The 16,305-nt window shown below is 37.3% G+C and overlaps 1 long non-coding RNA gene across 1 annotated transcript; it reads right to left on the bottom strand.

Moving 5' to 3' along the window:
- Window positions 1–11,784: 11,784 nt before the first annotated feature.
- Window positions 11,785–12,448, bottom strand: LOC139698888 (uncharacterized). The gene is made up of 2 exons (XR_011703023.1): window positions 12,362–12,448; window positions 11,785–12,244 (listed from the first exon to the last, which is right to left on the bottom strand). It is a non-coding gene; the product is annotated as an uncharacterized lncRNA (long non-coding RNA).
- Between the last annotated feature and the right edge of the window lie 3,857 nt (window positions 12,449–16,305).

Here is a 16,305-nt window from a genome sequence, read left to right as displayed (position 1 = left end):
CTCTACATGGTCAAAAGCCTTCTCAAAATCCACAAAGAACAGAATGATAATCTGATTATATTCAACACTCTTTCCTGCTGATGCTCTCACCACTGCATGGGATCACACATTCATCTCTCCATTCTACATAAGTTAAACTGAATATTGCCAAGGTAGATGCTTGTAACCTTATATTTATCATCATCTAATCTACCTTTACTGCATGTAAAATTAAATACTATACCATAGTTCTCAAATACAGCAGCTTTACACTTTTCATGATCAGGATTAAAATTGATCCAAGGAAATCTGCTGGCCAAATTCCCTCTTTGCCTATCTGACCACATATTTTGTATTCCTGGACCCATGGTAACTTCATCAACATAACAATTCTAATTTTCTGTGAATCTGAAATTTCTCAATTTCCTAGCATTGATTATGCCATCACATTTCCTTGAACCTATTGGTTTTTTGCCCAAGTTTATTACTTATCTCTCTGTGCATTCTTCCATTTTCTTCTCATATCCATCATCTTAACCATACTATAAGTATGGCTCCTTATTTCAGTTATTCTTTACAATTCCTATCATTTTTATTGCTGCTCTGTCTCCATTTTTAGGAGCCAATCACCTTTCCCTGACTTTTCATTCTCCTATCACCACTTTGATATGCTTTGTTTTTTCCCTCCAGGACTCCTTATGTATTCATGTTAAAGCCCAAACATTCAACTTTGTCACTCCTACACACCTCCTAATTCTTTGAAATTTCACTTAATGACATCTAAATAGTTATCAGAATCTGTATCCACACCCAGAAAACTGTTTGAGTTGCTGGTACTGTTCCTAATTCTATTCCAAGCCATATTATAATCCAACTGGTACCTACCCATTTCTCTTGACGTATTCCATTTGTACCTCCACTTGTGATGTCATTTGAGCCAAATGCTAGTGATTATCTCTTCTCTTGCAGAACCTGATTTCTACCTCTCTGTGATTGATTCTAATTCCTAAACTTGACTCTCCATCTTCTCCCCCAACCCTCCCTTCGCCTACCATGGCATTCTAATGCCTATCACTACATATTAGGTGCTTTCTGCCTGGCACATTCCCAATTATTTCTCCTTATTGATCATACAAATTGCCAACTTCTTCTTCCCACTAACTACTGGTTATTATGAACACTTGGATTATCAACAGATTAGTCAGGTCTGTTTTTATTTACTTTTGTAATTTATTTATTACTATGAAATTTGGTGATCAGCCAAGTGGCAAGGTGCAGTTAAATCAATCAATATTTAAAAATTACCGTTATATGCAGCAAAAAATTAAAATTCGCAGTTAAATAAATTACAGTAAAATCAATTAATAATTATAAGCAAGCCAGATCAAAACAAGAAGAAAAAGACCTATTACTGAATAAACCATAGCATTCACTCTCTCAAAAGCCAGCCCTATATTTATTCAATAATGTTCTCTCCGGTTACCTATTCAGCACCATGACCACTCCACATTGGCACTCCTCTCCTTCCCCACCAGTACATATATATTACCCTGTAACTGCCACTCCAGTAATCCCTGCATTTAAGCCATCACAAAATAAATGTTTTCATAGGCCACCTACAATGCTCCGCAAAAACAGGCCTAAGGTATGGTTTTGGGAGATTGCAAGATCAAGGGAGGAACAACAAATTCAGAACTTGGATTTGAAATTTGAGCAGCTCTGATTATCTCATTGCTGATAGCTTTCCAGGCTTCATCACAGTTCTCATATACACTAATGTCCATTTCATGTGTATAAATGTAAAAAGTTCTCAGAGTCCCCAAAATGTTCTCTACCGTTGATTTTTGAGGAACTACAATAATGCAGAAGTAATTGGGTTTTATGGTGTGAGTTGTGCATTTTGTTTGCCAAAACAGTAAAACATACATCTCAAAATTATTTCTCACAATATTTTATCCTCAAATTGTCCAACCCATAAACATAATAGTCTCCCTGCAGCCATTCATAGTTCCTAAACCATACACCCTACCCAATTCCCATTCCCATCCCCCCCTCACTCTACATTGCATTCCAATCCCCATCATTATCAAATGCTCCTTTCCAGGAATATCTGCAATTACTAACCCTGGTTGATCATATACACTGTCCACCTATTTCTCCCTTGGTTTACTGGACAACATGGGTAGAATAAGAACCAAGCAATTTGGTTCAGCTTTTACCTCTACCAATCATATTTTAACACACCTCTGATCTGTGTATACTGCTATTCTTCCTACCTTCTTGCTCAGTATCACTAATAACTCTCCCCCAAAAACACTCTTCCTCTCTGCTGTACATTACCCTGTTGACAATCAATCCAATAACCTCCACTATGCTTCCATTATCCCTTATGCAGCCCTAACATATCTACTATATATTTCCTCTCTGTCACCTGATTTATGTTTTATAACTTCCCTATTCCCAACATTGATCCTAACATTCAAAGCTCCCATTTTAAAAGTTGTGCTCCACTTCTATAGTTTTTCTTCTGCTGCTGTTAATTCCATTATGCTAGGATTTCATGCAGTGATGATTACAGATGCCTTGGCTCCACCACAGCCAAGTACAGCACTTTCATTTGGGAACAGAGTTCCACAGTAGCCAGGACTCATATTCAAATCCAGGTTCATCATTTTTTCATGGAATAAACAAATGAGGTGGTTTCTTGAAGCTTTTCTCAACAATGTCTCCCATGCGACAACCTTACTAAAATGACTGTCCCACCAGGTCAGATTCCTTTGCAGCCACTTGAACAGATGCTCTGTGGACCTTTTGTCTGCCTCCTACCCGTCAACCTATGGATGATCCTACCAGAAGCAATTATGATAGCTCCCACCAGCTCCTTGGGCTCTTCTTTTTCTTATTTATTTCTTGGGCACTTCCTGTTATTAGTAATGCCTAAACTTCTTGAAAATGTTCATTATTATGTGTCAAACACTTTCATGTTTAAAATTATGAGTATGCAAACAGTAACAAATTAGTTGCTAATTTTGGGGGGTAGAAATGATCAGGGATTAATTTATGTACTGGCTTCCTGAGGATCTGACTTCGAATCATGATGGTGGCAGGTTTTTTCAGTGCCAAACTGATCCCTACTCGGGTGCTTCGAGGAGAGCACTTCACGTGAAGTATATCATCCTTTGGATGGGACGCTGAACTTAGAACCCTTTGGTGCCTTTTGTTAAGAGTAGGCTTATACTGGGGTTCTCTCCAGCCTTCCTCCATTCCCTGATCCTACCAAATTACCTCAAATTACTCCAAATAGCACAAGGGGCCTCAGCTGTTGGTCATTTCCTCATTTAACTGCTATTAATCATTACTTCTAGTGCAAGAATTCAGTATTTAAGAAATTTGGGATCCATTTAATCAGTCCTGCAATTTCATTATCAGCGTGATATTATTCATCAAAAGTTTGAACAATTCGCTTCCAAATCAATAATAATGAAGCTAACACATATGGTAAGGAAATCTCCCTAAATGGTGCCAATTTATCATTACTAGGTTTTTTACTTACTCAATTTATTCCACCTGATTGTAAAATAAATAATTGCTGTTAATTTTCTTTATTCCATCATAAACCAGCTTAATATTTCTTCCATAAAACAGAAAGAAATACCTTAATTTTTTTTGTACTCATAACTTAATCTTGCATATTTTTATGCTGGTAACTTTAAAAATAAGTAGATTTGAGGTTTTTCTGTATCATCACAAAGCTGAAAGAGAAGAGAACCACACTTTTGGTATGATAGAGACATACATGCTTACAATAGTGCAGAGGAAAAGGAACCTGGGGCACAAAAAAAAGGAATTATAGTCACATTACCTGATGATGAAGTTTTATTTCGAAACCCGGGTCATGTGAATAAATCATTTTCGTGTGAAACTACAAAGTTAGTCCTTTCATTTATTAATAATGAATTGGTTCCATAAAGTTACGCCAGAAACCATTAATTACATTAGCTGTGTAAAGTAAGGTGGAGAGCCACCAGTAACAAAAAAAAGACCAAAACGATTGAATATGGATCAAACACCAAAACATGAGTTGGCACTTACGGGAAATCCTGGAAGACAACAAATAGATTATATTATGCTAGGAGACAGATTTAGAAGCTGTATAAAAATTTTGCAGATTCCTGAAGGCACAAAGAAAGCATGACTTTAATCTTGTGATTATGAAATCTAAAATAAAATTCCTGAGTCTGAAAATGAAAGTTTTACATGTATTAACCCAAAGTTTTTGATAGCATTCTAATCAGGAAATGTGAGAAGATCTTAATCAGGAATAACCAGAACTGCAGATGATGAAAAGGAATGGTGAAAACAGGGATGACAGGAGAAATGATTAATGAATATGGTTGAATAGAACAGGTAACTGAAATTAATATATAAAAATTTAATATGTTCAAGTAAAAAACTAATGGAGAAAAATTAATATGGTGGAAAGAAGAGTATAAATATATAAGAGAATATCAGAATTGGAAAGTTGACTCATCTATAAACCATATTAATAATACTTCACTCATTTTGAAAATGGTACAACCATATTAAATGTTGCCAATATTAATATTACTTAATAAGTTCTAAGTACTAAATAAGTTCTTAAATGAGATGAAGATTGTCACAAAAGAATCACCAAATGAGTAAAGTGGGTGAGCAAGTAACCAGGTATATACCCTATTCTTAAAACTCTGGATAGAGTCTGATTTCAACTGAGTAGACAGTGGTATGTTCATATTATGAAATGAGTTGTAAGTTGATGACAATCTACAATTAGGAGTATTTATATTCGCTTTACCTCTTGTGGTGTAGTTATGGATGCTGGATCTTAATTGGTAAGTTTCTAGATTAACTTTCACATGAATCAGAACCTTAAAGATATGTAAACAAAACAGTCATGATTCCATACATAATAAAAAATGGTTTGCAGGAATCACATGGTGGTATATCAGTGAGAGAGTGAGTAGCTGTCTATTGTAGCAGCAAAATTTGTTTGACATTTGGGGAATGACCCCATAACTCAACACCATAATTCAGATGACATTGAAAGAAGGTATGGTACAGCATTCAACGATACTCATTTGAAATTAGAAAGTTAAGCTTTCTTAACATATGAAAGCTTTACTCAGTTTATTACAAATCTGACTGATGTGGGTCTCCAGTTGAGTTTTGTATTAATATAAATTCCTAATATTTTAGCAGCTTCAATTTCAGTTGTCTTTGATTTAAGACTGCATGCAATATGCTTGGTTTTTTAGTATTTAAATTGAAATGATTAATATCAAACCATTCCTTAGCCTGTCATTGAGTAGCGCTAGATCATGCCCGTGCATCTTTTAGATGTTGACATTTTTGTACCATAGTGGCCACCATCTGACTAACATGCCCATGTCTCACTTAATATTAAATTAAAATTAAATGCCATTGTACATATTGCAGAATGTAATGATTATGATTTGATTTTTAGATCACTACTCTGCAAACATAAGTTTGTTTGCTGTTTCTTTACCCTCAACACTACTCTGCAAGTTAAAACAACATGCAATCATTCCAACGATAATTTTTCCAGCGAAAACTGAAATGACAACCCATTGGTGTAATTGATTTGAAATTGGCAATTTTCCACAAAATATTATTTTATGGAAAATTGCCAATTTCTAATTAATCATGATATTCCACCATTGTGGGTTGCGGTACTCCAGTGGGTAGATCGTTGGAATGCTGATCGGAGGGTCCCGGGTTCGAATCCCGGGCACCTGAAGCTCCACCCAAGCTAAAGTGATTTTTCGGGTATCAGGTCTTCCTGGGAAACCATAACCGGCACAGGGAAAGGAACTGCCCCCCCTACCCTGATGTGTGAATTTCACACGCCATATAGGACTTAGTACTGGGTGAACTGTACCATCACCTACTAAACCGACCTTCGGGTTGATTACTGTGTTAATGGTTTTTATTCCACCATTTCACATCCGAAACATTGCTTTTTATCCATTGGTGTAAGTAACCCTTTATAGGTAAGCACAGCTATAGCTACTCAGAACTTAAGAAAAATTAAAAATTCTCTTTATTAATCTTACAGCACCAGGGATGATGTTGATCAACACCAAAGGCCATTGATATTTTGGATAAAAAGGGATGCATAAGTCTAAATTGTAATTTGTGTACTGCAAGCTATTGGTCAAACTGTTAAGGATTTGGGGATAAGAGTAAAAAAAAAATAAAAAATATATTAAAACTGGTGATGTGTTCTCTAATTTCAACAATATTCAGAATCTCTGGTGGTGGTCTGCTAAGAAGTCTTGCTGCCTGACATGACAGCCCAGTGGACAGAGTCCCATAGTTGCCACTACTCATTTTCTTTGTGTTCATCCATATTTTACCATAAATGTACAGGGAATGGTTTACGAGGCAAGGGATTAAATGGAGATGGGAATGAAAGTTGGAGGGGAATTCATAAAATCAGTTAGTATGGCCGATGATGAAGTTTTTTAGTTTTCTAGTCAGCCAAGGGGTTGCAAAAATTGCCGAGTGCATTGAAAAGTAAGGGCAATAATTATGGGATGAGAATATATGTAAACAAAACCAAGGTTTTGTGGTTTGAAGTAAAAGAAAAGCTAGGTTAACAGTTGACATCAATGCTTATAAACTTGAGCAGGTGGAACAGTTTACTTATCTCCGAAGTGTTTTAGATTAAGAGGGTCAAAGTAGTCTGGACATAAGAAGAAGAATTGCAATAAGCAAAGAGGCTTTCACAACGAGGAGAGCATTGATGTCAGAGACATTTGAGTAATGGCATTTGGAAAATGCTACCAAAAGATTTGATACAGCATGATTTCTTTCCGGTGAGCAAACTTGGTCATTGAAGCAAAATGATAGGCATAGTCAGGAGGCTTTTGAAATGTGGGAGTGGAGAAGAATGGAGAAGGTGAAATGGGCAGAAAGAAAAATAAATCAGGAAGTGCTTGGCCTGATCTTGGAGGAAGCTGAGCATGTATTGGCTGTATTCAATTGTAATTTTAATAAACCAAGAAGAATAAATAAAATAAGCTGAAGATAAATGAAAACAATGGTGCAAAATGTGTCGGAGGAAGTCATTGCAGAAACTCTGGTGAAAAAATGGACTTTAAGTATACAGGGTAGTGAAATAATGAAAGTTGAAATAAACGAATGTTAAGTACATGGAAAATAATAGATATTCTGGATTCCATGAAAGATGGTGAAAGGTTTGAAAGCTTAAGAAAAAAATTATGTAGGGAAAATTATTTTAATTCATGAGTAACTGCTCAGGTGGTCCACCTAATCACAAACCGTTTGTGGACTGTCCCAAGCCCACTTCTAACTATTGAATTAGTTTGAATAAACTATGTACTCAAAAATTTTGGTAATACAGAAAAAGAGCATCTCAACATTAGAACCTTTGTCATGCCTATATTATTTCCATTATGTTAACTGCATTCAATTTCACTTTGTAGATGATACTATCCTATAAAAACTTGGGCAACCACAAATGAAATTACAGCTATACTACGCATTTAAAACGTGTTGGTACATCAAAATCCAGAATTTTTCATATTCCTCCTAAATGAACAGAAAAAACATACACAAACTGTGAAGAGAATTAATTCAAGGGAATCATTAAAATATAGTTGAGGTGATTTCCATGATCATCAACAGAAGGATGGAGAGCAGGGCAAATAATTACTTAGGGGAGGATCAGTTTGTGTTTAGGAAGGGGAGAGGCATGCATGATGACTTTGCAGTAATGTGGTCACTAATAGAGAAGAACATAGAATACAATCAGGGCATATTTGCCAGTTTCACAGATTTTGAAAAGGCATTTGATAGAGTGAATTGGGGAAAACTAATGAGTATATTGCGAAAAATAGGAATAGATTGGAATGACAGGAGGCTAATATGCAATCTGTACCTACATGTCTCAGACTGCTCAGGTGCAAGAGTGGAACGGAGAGTCCAGATGGGAAGACGTGTGTTAGGGAGAGGAGTAAGGCAGGGTTGACCATTATCATCTGTGCTGTGCAATTTATATGTGAAGGAAATGATTAAAGAGGCATGGGAAGAACTGGAGGTAGAAATGAAAGTTGAAGGGGAATGCGTAAAATCAGATTTGCTGATGACCAAGTTCCAGTTTGCCAGTCAGTCAAGGGATTGCAAGCATTGCTAAATGAGTAGTAGTAGTTTTGAGGGGAGGCGACCGACAGCTGAGGTCATTTGCGCCATAGGGGATGGATAGGAAAGGATGAAGGGTGGAGAGAAACCCGGCGTCGGCATTAGCCTACTCTTTACGAAAGGCGCCAAGGGGTCCGCGGCTTAACGTCCCATCCGACGGACGGCGTACTCACTCAAAGTGCCCTCCACAAAGCACCTCAAGCAGGGATCGAGATACCTCTGAAAAATATTCAACACCGCCGGGATTTGAACCCGGGCCCTCTGGGTGGGAAGCCAGTACGCTAGCCCCCGCACCATCTCGATCCCCTTGCTAAATGAATAGGAAATTCAGGGCAATAGATGTCAGATGAGAATCAATATTAAAAAAAGAAAAGGCTTTGCAGTTTTCCAGAAAGAGAAAGGGTAAGTTTGACATTAAAATAGACGAATGAATGAATGAATAATATGATAAATGAATAAAAAGAATGAATAATAATAATAAATAATGAATCCCAAAATCGCTCAGATACTTTGGTCTCCCGAAAATACCCAAAAGTGATATCCCTATCCAACCTATCTATCTAGTGTCTCCATGCGAATACAAGCTTGCAAGTGGGTTGCCAGGTATAGTACTGCTGCCAAAATGCATAATAGCATCCTTAAACGTTACCAACATGTTCACAAGCATCCCAAGGAAGGATGCCCTGAAACTAGCTGAGATTTATAGCCCTCGTTTAGGCCAAAACACCTCCTCCTGTGATGAGTGAATTGCGTCATTTATTAGCATTATGTGTGAATCAAAGTAGTTTTGTGTTCAACGGTAAACATTATAGACAATTAGAAGGTCTGGCTATGAGCTCGCCCCTCTCTCCCATCCTGGCAGACATTAGATGGACAATTAGGAATGACAATCATTTACTTTAAACCATCTCCTACAAAAAAATGTGTCATCTTGGCACCCATACGTGGATGACATCTTCTGTGTTTGGACTGGATCCACAAGACAATTTTTGACTTTGTTAAATTCTTTAGATGTATGTATACAATTCACAAGTGAGTAGGAATCAGATGGAGCCTTGAATTTCCTGGATTTTACTGTGGAAATAATTAATCAAAAGGTTCTACCTTTCAATGTACAGAAAAAAGTGTCACTCCGACCAAATTATCCACTCTACATCCAAGCATCACCATTCACAAAAACATGCAGCCTTTCATACCATGTTACACAGGGTATGCAACATCCCAATGTCACTACATCAAACACCGGGAACTCCGCATTATAAAACAAATCGCGGTCAACAATGGGTACAGGAAAATGATTAGCAACGTGTACAACAGAAAACAAACAGCCCAGAAAGCTATATACCGCACATCTAAACTTGACGAGTGCCAATGGCGAAGATTTCCATTTCTTGGCCCCATTTCACTCAGGATACAACAAATATTCTCAAAGAACAAAATCTAGACAGCATTTTACAACACACACACTTTAAAAAATATTATGGATTCACCCAAAGACGAAATTGACATAATGCAAACTAAATAAGTGTAATAAACTCAATTGAATGGACTGCAACAGCATCTACATTGGATAGGACATTTGATATCAGGATCAAAGAACACCGTTCATGCTTCACAAAAACAGACAACAGATTCCAATTCGCCAAACACCTCATGGAAAAGAATCATACCAGTAACTTCACAGCAGACATTCTTTGCACAGAATAGAAAGAACGCAGGTTGGATGCTTTGGAGGAGTTGTAAATTTGGCAATCCCTTCAGTCTGACAGGTTTGAGGTGGCCAATGAAACATTATACCTCTCCCGTTCACCCCTCCTAAAATTCTTAAAATACTTCAATATCTTATCCGCACCAACCCACCCCAATCAAGGCAGTGATGACCATCGACCGTCCCTTAATGAAGGTCAAACCATTGTGGAGAAACCCCTACCCCCCCTCCCAATTAAATGAAGTAAACACTGTTCTTTTTCCGCTGTTCTTTCAAAGAACGGTGGAGGGATACATTGTGTTCTTCATTTGATGAAAATGAAATTCCATAAAGTTGAGGCAGAAACCATCGAATACCTACCCTCCCCTGGCCCACTAATAGGTTGTTGCACCAGTACTCAGCTTACCCCCTCTCCCTTACTCCCCCTACCTTCCTCCCCTCTTGGAGCAAGGCTATATAAATTGGAAAATTTTTCATATATATCGCATGATGGTGATGCACAGCATTGAAACTATGGTTGTGTTAAGTATTAAATCTTTATGTGCAAGTGCAAAGTTTCTTTTTCTACTCTCGTCTTAAAATAGGAGGGCAAAAACTAGAGTGGGTGGAACAGTTCACATATCTCGGAAGTATTTTGGACCAAAATGGTCAAGTAGTAGGGATATAAGGAGGAAACTGCATTAGGCAAAGATGCTTTCACAAGGCGGAGGGAGTTGAGTAAGAATGTTAAGGCAATGCTTGTTTAAGCTTTGATATGGAGTGTAGTTATGTACAGCTTGAAAACATAGTCATTGAAGCAGGATGATGGGCTTGAGTAGATTGGAGGCATTTGAAATGTGGGCTTGGAGAAGGTTAAGTAGACAGAAAGGTAAACAAATTATGAGGTGCTAGGTATGTGAGGGAGGAGAATTGCTGGGAGATTTTGCACAGACAGGAGAGATGGATACAAGGCATATCGCTTGGCAATGGGAGTTAAAATCTGTGATAGAGGTGAGAATGTTAGGCAAATGAGGAAGGGGCAGGATAGGGTTGTTGCATAGAATGAAGGAAGTACATAGTAAAGAGGGGCTTGTTTCAAAGTAGTATGTTGGGTTGTGTTTTGTTACAAGATATTTGTGTCCATCCAAAACCCACCTAAACCGCTGGATCACCCATAGTAAAATTAAAACAGACCAAGATGTACGTATCTTCCTTTCCTTCATTCACACAAATTACCGCCCATACCTTTGTCCTCATCCCCCCATTATTAAACATTTTTACCTTTCAAACCGGCTATAGAGACCATATCGGTATACCCACAGGGTAAAGACGCCATCGTGACAGGATACGGAAACCAACAAGATACCTTCCAGAGACCATCGTACGAGACAGTCCAACATGAAACCATTTAATAGATCGCGAATAATTAGAAACCATCATTCACTCCTGCTTCTATGGTTAAGTAAACTCAACAAAATATGATGGCATGATAGTCATTGCGAGGCAATGTTCGAACTGCCAGTTTCACATCAGAAGCGAGAAAGGAGGATTCACGTACACAGTTCTGCTTATGATTGGATGCGGCCCATTTCGAGAAATATATTTTTTCAACCTTGTGTTAGCACAATACGATCCATAATCAAATTATCAAAAGTTATATCCCTCCGGTACCATAGGAAAACAGTGACAACCACATACTGTAACAGTCAAATCCAAGCATTTAGCCTACCTCCAATAGTGTTTACATGATGCATATATTTATCTTTTTACTGAACAACTTATAACGATTACATGTTCACAATCTAATATTAACTTTGGTGGATCAAACTACTAAAGTGCTATCGTACTTCAGCAGCATCATTGCTACAATTGTCTTAGTAAATAAATACTAACCCTCATTTTACAAGCAATGTAATTAAAACAAACTAATACTTCAATTACATCAAGGATTACAATAAATCTGCAAAACAAAACTGGACGTAATAACTTCCTAATTGTATTTTAAGAGTTTCTAGTTTTGCCATTTGTCTCTCATAACTTGCAGTGTGCTTCACTAAATCCACGCACAACGATTGAAATGTTTTAATCGGGGTGAATGGATTTCTAGTATGTTTTTGCGATGAACAACACGAAAATGTCATGTTCAGGAACGTCATTCGGTTATCTTCCCCGAATCCCACCATCTTCAATTACAAGGAGAAGCAATGTACTTAAGAAGCGAAAGTGGGAGTCTTGTGTTAATTATTCTTGAAGAGTTCCCATCCAAGCCACGCCCAAAGTCCGAAGAAAAGTTTAACAGGTAATACCACCAGCAGGAGGAGTATGAAGTACTCGCATTCGTCCAAATCCATGGCACTATCAACGTACAGAAATTAAGGTGTAATATAATACATTCCAAATCAGAGCTAACATTCCACTCAACATTTAATTAGAAAACTATTTTGAAGCATCTGACAACAATTCGATAGGTACCATTGTTGTTTATTATAATAAGCAAGAATTACAAAAGTGGGGCAAGAGAAAACACTAATACGAATTGCAATCGTTATCGCATCAAGTTCCTCGGATCGTTTGATGCAATTGACGTAGCAGTTGCGTAATATAAAAAGGGCGGCTTTTAAAAATCAAAGGTAGTGTACAAAAGTACCAAAAATAGACCAGGAGGAGGTGAAATCTTTCATTTAAATAATTTTTAGAAAAAAATGACTCGGAAGAACCACAATAATGGTAGTCCTATCCAATGCAAAACTTTTCCTAATCATCATATTTTATAGCTCGAAGTAAATAACATCCTCAATAATATGGATGTCATTCACATCAACTCTTTTCTGACAAGAGTTGGGATAGTGTCAGTTTTGCAAAGACACCTTTTATCCCTATTGAATTTTCTCGCTATTTTTCAAAATAAGTTTCCCACAAATGATAACTTAATTTTTTCTTTTATCTGGTTCCATTGAGATATATTCCATTCCAATGAGTTTGATTGAGATCTAAAGCTCTCTCTTAAATTCAGTCATATTATTTGACATTGCATTATCTATATGAAGCTTTTAACCTTATACCTCATGCAATATCAGGCAAACATTTGAATATTATGGGTACTAAACTCTCAGAACGCATTGATAAAATCCTATACATCCTGGAAAGCATTATGATGAGTTTGGTGGTGCACTATCAAACACTTATGTCATGTGCAATTGTGTTCCAGTTCATTTTTGAGACAGCTAACAATTCTTCTTATTGCCAATGATATGCTAGACAACATACACTATAAATCAATGCAATTCACTGATGACACTACTTGAATCCATTTGGGTAAAGATATGAACTTACCAAGGCTGTATCAGACATTCCTTAGGATCCCATAAATTGCTCTCTGCTAAGAATCTCTTCCTAAACAAGGGAACCCAACAGCAGCTATTCGCGTTGTCAAAAAAATAGTTAAAAATCACAAACCTGCTCACTAATAAGCTTCATCCTTGATGGTAAGCTAAGCAGGGATAGTTGAGTAAGCAGTGTAAGTGCTTAATGAAAGAATTAAAAATTATATCCGTGGCTCTTGTAGCACCATAAATGTCTCCCACTCCTAATATCAGTAAAAAGATAAATACAGTCAGGAAAGAAAGTAATTTTCAAGGAACAAGATAAGAAAATAATCAACAGAAATGTTGAAAATAATTATGACACCAGGAAACATCTATACTTTTTAATTAGAATTCATTTCAGAAAAGAAGTGTATGGTCACCCAAAATTATCAATGGCAGACAACACTTGGTCATCTAAACCAAGGAAGCCAAGAAATATAAAACCTATATCTAACCAGGAAAGGTTTGCCATATGCATGCAAGGCAAGTTGACAAGGTTACCTTTCGGGAGTTTAAATCATCCAAAGTCAATTCCTTGGGCCACTCCTCTTTCTGATATACATCAATGACCTACCTAACTGCTCATAGAATTATGAAGGAATAATACCAGTGTTCTATGCTGACAACACTAATGTCATAATATCTACACAAACATTTCCCAGTATTGTTGAAAAATCAAAGTCTGTCACACTTGCAATAAACAAGTGGTGTACAGACAACCTTCTAGACTTAAATGTAAATAAAAGTAAAATAGTATACTTTACACGCAATAACAACGTGCCAGATGATCTGCCGGTAAAAATTAATGACCGATCAATTGAGCATGTGACGGAATGTAAATTTCTAGGTATCTCTCTGTGTGCAAATATTTCTTGGAATACTCATGTAAAAGCCCTTCAACACAAGTTCAGTTCAACTTGCTACTTATTGAGACACCTGCATGAAACTACAAGTTAAACTGTACTACTCAATTTATAATATGGGGAAATGTATTCAAATATAACCTACTGTATAATATTATAGGGATCAGCTGCTATTTCTCAAACCATCTTTAAAATCCAAAAGAAAGCTACTAGAATCATCACCAGGAAACCTCAAAATGCTCCATCAAGGCCTATTTTCCATGAATTAAATTTGCTACCACTCCCATGCATCTACACTATGTTATTAATTCTATATATATAAAATAACAATGGCAACTATTCTCTTAACTCTGCCTATCATCATCATTACACCAGAGGAAGGAAAGCCATCCATTATGGGAATATAAGAACTAAAGCATTGAAATTAGGACCCAATGAAATGGGCATCAGATTATATAACAAACTACCCAAAAGTATCAAGGATACAAAGGGAACTGCTCCATTCAAGCATAAATTAAAAAGATATCTTCAATGTAATATGTTCTACTCAGTTGACGAATATCTCAACAATATTCCCGACCAGTAAGTTCATATTTTAGTTTCTAGCAATGGACATGGTCTGATTCATGTTGGTGATCTATGATTTTTCTGAATTTGATATTGCATTTTACAGCCAATGTTCATGGGTTTGCGTCAAATACTATGTAACTGTGAGCATCATTTCTTTCTCTTAATTGTATTACATTTAATCTTAATTGAGCCTTGCCTTTGGTCCTTTTTGATGTGCCTTACAACATGTACATACACCACCCACCTGGTATTTTTGAATGATGATCTCTGGGCAAATAAAAAGTAATAATAATAATGTGAGAACTACAGGACAATAAGCTCGATTTTTCACACAGCTAAAGTTGTTCTCAGGATCATCAACAAAAGGATAGCGAGTAGGGCAAATGATTACTTAGGGGATGATCAGTTTGAGGTTAGGAAGGGGAGAGGTTCACGTGATGCCATTGCAGTATTGAGATGACTAATCAAGAGGAATATAGAATACAATCAGGAATTATTTGCCTGTTTCGTAGATTTTGAAAAGGCGTTTGGTAGAGTGAATTGGGAAAAAATTAGTGAGTATATTGGAAGAAATAGGAATAGATTAGAGGGACAGGAGGCTAATCCGCAACCTTTACTTGTCTCAGACTGCTCAGGTGCGAGTGGGGAACGGGGAGTCCGGTTGGGCAGTGTTAGGAAGAGGTGTAAGGCAGGGTTGCCCATTATCACAGTTGCTTTTCAATCTGTATGTAGAGGAAATGTTTAAAGAGGCATGGGAAGAACTGGAGGTTGGAATGAAAGTGGGCGGGGAATTCGTAAAATCAGTTAAGTTGGCTGATGACCAGGCTTTATTTTGTCAGTCAGCCAAGGGGTTGCACGCATTGCTGAGTGAATTGGAAATTCAGTGAGATAGGTATGGGATGAGAATCAATATTAATAAAGCAAAGGTTATGCGATTTTCTAGAAAGAAAAAGGCTAAGCTAAACATTTAAATAGGAGGGCAAAAACTTGAGCAGGTACAACAGTTTACTTATCTCAGAAGTGTTTTGGACCAACACGGTCGAAGTCGTAAGGACGTAAGGAGAAGGGTTACGCTAGGTAAAGGGGCTTTTACTAGGAGGAGGAAGTTGATGACAGGGACGTTGTGTATGGATGTTAAGAAAACACTCGTAAAAACTTTGATATGGAGCGTAGCTATGTACGGCGCGGAAACGTGGTCATTGAAGCAGGAGGATAGACGTAGACTGGAGGCTTTTGAAATGTCGGTGTGGAGAAAAATGGAGAAGGTGAAATGGACCAAAAGGAGAACAAATGAGGAAGTACTTGGTATGGCGGGCGAAGAGAGGGGTTTGTTGGGAGAAATCCTATGGAGGGAGTAAAAGTGGATGAAGGGGGTGTTGACCGGTAGCGGGATGTTGAAGACTGTAATTAAGGGGAGAATGTTAGGCAAACGAGGAAAGGGCAGGAACAGGATTGGGATGTTGGATAGGATGAAGGGAGGAAAGAAGTACAGAAAGATGAAAAAGAACCTGATGTAGAGTAGGTTGCCAGATTGTGTTTTGTTAGGAGTCACCAAATATTTATTTGGTAGTTGTGTCCATCCAAAACCTACCTTAACCGATATATTACCTTATAACAA

The sequence above is a fragment of the Hetaerina americana genome, unplaced genomic scaffold (assembly GCF_022747635.1).
Source record: "Hetaerina americana unplaced genomic scaffold, ioHetAmer1.1.p SCAF_9, whole genome shotgun sequence".
Classification (NCBI taxonomy): Eukaryota; Metazoa; Arthropoda; class Insecta; order Odonata; family Calopterygidae; genus Hetaerina; species Hetaerina americana.
Note: the sequence above shows the minus strand (reverse complement) of the source record. Positions and strands in the feature narration are given on the sequence as shown.